This window comes from Engraulis encrasicolus, chromosome 20, assembly GCF_034702125.1.
Source record: "Engraulis encrasicolus isolate BLACKSEA-1 chromosome 20, IST_EnEncr_1.0, whole genome shotgun sequence".
In the NCBI taxonomy this organism is placed as follows: Eukaryota; Metazoa; Chordata; class Actinopteri; order Clupeiformes; family Engraulidae; genus Engraulis; species Engraulis encrasicolus.
This window is the reverse complement of record NC_085876.1, coordinates 26,983,552-26,988,551: the sequence shown is the minus strand read 5'-3', so window position 1 is coordinate 26,988,551 and position 5,000 is coordinate 26,983,552. Positions and strand designations below refer to the sequence as shown.

The window sequence follows — 5,000 nt, the reverse complement described above, 5'->3', positions numbered from 1 at the left end:
CCCCCACATCTCAATGTTCCTGAAGAAAAGACTGAAATTAAATTTAAAAATGAAATAAAATCCTGAATTTTAATTAATCTCCATTTCTATTTTCATCACTTTTTGGGAATAGAAACTAAAAAAAAACCCCTTCTCTCCTCAAAAAGTGAACCTTGTGTGGTGAAAACCGTTATCTCGTTTTTTTAACGGTATACCGCCCAGCCCTACACCGCGCCACACCGCAGGCAGGGGACGTCCCCAGCAAAGCAGAGAGATCTGGTCTGGTCACCGCAACAGCCAGCCTTTTAAAGGAGCAGTCTGTCTCGCAATCAGGAACAGACTTGCAAATCAGTGAAATGAACAGTCCACCATTTTTTGAAATATGCTCCATTATCAGGGCCACTGCTAAGGTTTTGGAAGCCCTTTCCATTGTCATTGAATCAAATGGGACCCGTTGGCAGTTTTTGGTACTGTCCGGTTCAATGATACATGCTAAAAAATATCACCAGATTCAGAGAACAGAGCTCTGGAAGAACAAGTGACAGGTAAACCTTACTTAAAAGGGTGAGAGGTGTAAAATGAGCATTCCCAACAATGGTGGACTGCTCCTTTAACTGATTTGCGAGTCTGCCTTCAGTAGAAGCTGGCTAGGCAAGGGCAGGATAATTAATCAATAGAGAGAGCAGTGATGGGATGATTAAGGCCTAATAGGCCGGAAGGTGACCCTCGAAAAGTGCTTCAGAAACCGAACTTCGCTCCACAGCCTCCGAACAAACAGACATTCAGTTCATAAAAAAGAAAGACTTATATAGAGGATTTAAAACCTCTGTTCGGAATAGTCCGCACTGCAAGGCTATTCAAATTCGCAACGTGTAATGACGAACTACTGTCTCCGAGGCGTATGTAGATATTCGGCCGGCGTAATAATACTTTTCGCCTCGAGAGGTGCCACGGTTGAAGCGTCATCAGAAGGAACGAATCAGCTAACTGCTATGTCAGCTGAGATGAGGAGTAAACGGAAGTAGCATGGCTACCGAAGGAGCTGGTCTATCATCTAGAAGGGCTGTGGTAGTACCGAGGAAGACGAAATCTCGACCGAAAATGTACAAAAAAAAGACATCTTCGAAACGCAAGTTGTGTTACATGCATATATCTTCGGTCAAGCATGAAGAAACACAGAATTTCACCAATATACGGTGGAATACATGTCGAAATTTTCGGCAGCGGTTAGAATTGAAGGGTGAGTGCAGAGACGTAGCAGAACATTTTAAGCAATGTATTGAGTTGGAGTTTGACGAAATTCCCGAGGATGCGGCTCTCCATCCCACATGCTACCGGAGGTTTATTGACAAGCGGGAAATTGAACGAGTCACACGGCGTGTCTTGCGAGAGGCAGAGAGGGGAGATGGCCAACAAGACCCCCGAACTAGCCAGGCTACCTCCGCTTTATCGGCTGTGACCACCACTCCGACCAGGAAACTGCGATCCAGATCAAGCTTGGCCATCACGAGCTCTGGCCCCGTTCTTCCTGCTGTCTGCATGATTTGCAAGAAAGACAGCAAATTTATCGTCGCGAGTGGCAGACGTCAAAGAGAACGAAAACACAGACTTTAACCGCAGGTAAGATTACTCTCACCCCCACCACACAGTCTATGCGAATGCATCCCATCCCCCAAATCACACACACACACACACACACACACACACACACACACACACACACACACACACACACACACACACACACACAGATGTTAGTAGAAGTTGACTGACTATCTAGCCCACACTGCTGCACAATCATTGTTTTTTTTGTCTAATTCTAATATGAATGCACGTGTGAATTGGCATAATGTGTTATGTGTGTGGGTGTGAAATTACATTCCAATAGCCTGTAAAACATCCCCATGCCTATAGTACCCCCAGTGTTTTAGGTTTTAGATGTTTAAATGAATCACACTTTGTCTTAAATAGGATAGGGTATGTTTATATGGATGTCAAAGCATGCCTGATGTTGATATGACTCTGAATATCTGTTCAGAAATGTGGCTCCTCAGCCTGATGGCCTGTCTGGTTAAGACACTGCTTCTGCCATCCCATCCCCCGTGCCATTCCCCTACCCCCCACTGCCCCCCTCTCTCACTTGTACACTTGGGATTTTTCCGCTTCTGTCCCTGGGCAGCCTCAGTGACCAGGCTCAAGAGGTGTGTCCTGGCTGTGCTGTACATCTGTGTGCTTAACCCCTTAGCACAGCACCTATGTTATAACCTTACTGTCACCAAAATTTTAATATGTATGTCTTAATCTGTTACTCTGCACTGTCATAGCAATGTTGTTATGATGTAGTTTTCAGCAAATAGTGAATAAGCCCGCTGGCAACCCCATCTGCACTGCAGTAAGAGGCTACGGAATGCTTTTTTGGGAGGTGCAACACCCATCGCCATTTTTTTTTTTTACAATACCACTCCACCAGGAAAAATGTCTAATTGTTTGCCTGTCTATTTATTCATTCTTTTTTCTTTTCTTTTGTACAAGGCAAGTTGCAGGAAGCAGCTGAAGTAAAGGAAGCCAAGAGCATCCTCATTCACATCAAGGACAGAGACTGTGTGGCTCTGGAGGTGCAGTACCACAGAAGTTGCTACAGAGAGTACACAAGGTTTTTGAGTGAGCCTGTCAGAGCAGAGAAAGAACAGTAAGTCAATCTTAATTTTATATAGAAACACAGTACAATGTGTGTCCTATGATTGAGACAGTTTGTTCTCACAACATGGATCTCACAAAGAAAGCTCTCACAACACACATCTTCTATATTTTTGTAAGGATTGGGCCAACATTTGATCTGAGCTACAAGTTATTCTGCGAGAGGGTAATCCGCTAAAGGCTACTGATCAACCAAGAGGTGCTGAGGATGAGCCAACTGAGGAAGGCCTTTATTGCCCTTGTGCAGTCAAGTGAAGGTGTTGATGCTTCAACCTACAGGTAATTGCAAGTCAGTGTATTACGAATTTGTCAAATCCAAGGGAAAGTTCACGCATGTGACTTAAAGGACCACTTCAGTCAATTTCAACATGCAGTTGTACTGCTCACGCTACCCTTAACTTGTCAGTACCCGGTGATGGCACATTTTTCGGCTCAGCCCTTTCCGAGATATGAGCTATTCTAATGGGGGCAGCATTTGTTTACATTGTTTACAACATAGGCCTACTCCAAATATTTAAAGGGTGTCGCTGTTTGCTAGTTGTCGGCTGATGTTGTATAACCTTTTGGATGTTTTTGGGAATAAATAAAAATGTTTTTTGAAATGTAAACAAAGCGCTGCCCTCATTACAATGACCAGAATCTCGGAAAAGGCTGAAGAAGAAGAAAAAAAAATCTCTAGTACTGACACGTCCAGGGTAGTGTGAGCATTACAACTGCATGTTGAAATTGACTGAAATTATTCTCTAACACTCTGCTTGTCATCTGCACATACTGTACTTGTAATATTTTGAAATAAGGAGGATGGCAGTATTCTTGATAGTGTGATGTTCGTTACAGTATGTGCTTCCCTTGGGAATACTTGGTATTATATCTGTTGCATAGCAAGTAAACTCCACCAATATTATTTATTCACTCCGAGTTAATGTGTGAGGGTGGCTATTGCATATCAGCGACTACATGAAGCCCCACTATGCTTGTACTGATATGCCTCTTTTTTTGTTGATTTGTGTTTACAGACAGGATATATTGAAGAAGAGGCTCAGTCGTGATTTTCCTCAGCTAGTGTTCCACACCCCCGCCAAACGCAACACATCTGAACTGGTTTTTGCTGAGAACTTGTCGACGAATGCAGTCTTGGACTTGTTACCATCAGGTGCGGAGACGACTCAGTCCAGCGAAATGAGCCAGACAGACAGCGACACAGAAAGGAGGAAGTCAAAGCAACCAACCACAGCAGAGGAGACACGGACACTTTACACAGCAGCTTTGCTTTTGAAGAGGCTGCTTAGTCACAGTCCTGGCATGTCATGCCCATGGCCCCCAACTGCAGTAAACTTCAATCTCACTGAAGTCATTTGCTGTGGCATGCGCAAAAGATGTGTACCTGGATGCTTTCACACAGTTCATGAAAATGCCGGTTCATGTGTATGCCACTTGTTTTGATTTTTTTATTTGTTGTATAGTTATTAGTGAATAAATGAATACATGAATACCTGAATGGTCCTTATCATTGATCATTAGATTATTTCCATTTATTAATGTGAATATGAAAAGGTAACCTTATCATCCACTTGCATAATAGTTGTTGGTGCTATAAACAAAGCACTGTTACAATCACTTAGAGGGTTATCTATAGCCTGTGTTATCTATAGCCTACTTATTGTAATTGTTTCCATTAATTGCTCAAAACCACAGTATGAAATGTCAATTGCAAAATTGTGCCTTGTGCTGTAAATAAAGCACTGTTTATGATTTATTTAGAACTTATCCCAATCCAGAGATATATGCATGAGTATTATTTTTGATAATTGTTATTATATGTGAACATGAAAAGGTAACCTTATCATCCACTTGCACAATAGTTGTTGGTGCTATAAACAAAGCACTGTTTGGAGTTACAATCACTTAGAGGGTTATCAATAGCCTGGGTTATCTATAGCCTACTTATTGCAATTGTTTCCATTAATTGCTCAAATCCACAGTATGAAATGTCAATAGCATAATTATGCTTTGTTCAGTAAATAAAGCATTATTTATTATTTATTTAGAATTTGTCCCAATCCAGAAATGTAGGCACGAGTATTATTTTTGATAATTGTTATTATATACCCTCTTCAAAAGGGTATTTTGGGAGATTCTTATAGGTAGGTCAGACAGACGGCTTGTCATTATTTTCAGTTTTTCAAACGGCTTGCCACTTTTTCGCCGTAAATCGGCTACGTGATTGGTTTAAAACGGTCACATGGTGTCCAGTGACGTAAAAATCGTCATTCCCTACAGAGGGTAAGATTTCTTACTAAAATGTCACCGTTTTAATTACGTGC

General features: G+C 41.9%; 1 protein-coding gene and 1 long non-coding RNA gene across 4 annotated transcripts in view; one reads left to right on the top strand and one right to left on the bottom strand.

Annotated features, from left to right (window-relative positions):
• ptk2aa (protein tyrosine kinase 2aa) overlaps positions 1-5,000 on the bottom strand; it is a 222,384-nt gene that overhangs the window by 166,366 nt on the left and 51,018 nt on the right. The gene's annotated exons all lie outside the window — the stretch shown is intronic.
• On the top strand, positions 1,049-4,166 carry LOC134436466 (uncharacterized). 2 transcript variants are annotated; one of them, XR_010032212.1, is made up of 4 exons: positions 1,049-1,599; positions 2,512-2,668; positions 2,797-2,955; positions 3,693-4,166. It is a non-coding gene; the product is annotated as an uncharacterized LOC134436466 (long non-coding RNA). The 2 variants fall into 2 exon arrangements; XR_010032211.1 differs by having other exon boundaries at positions 1,050-2,668.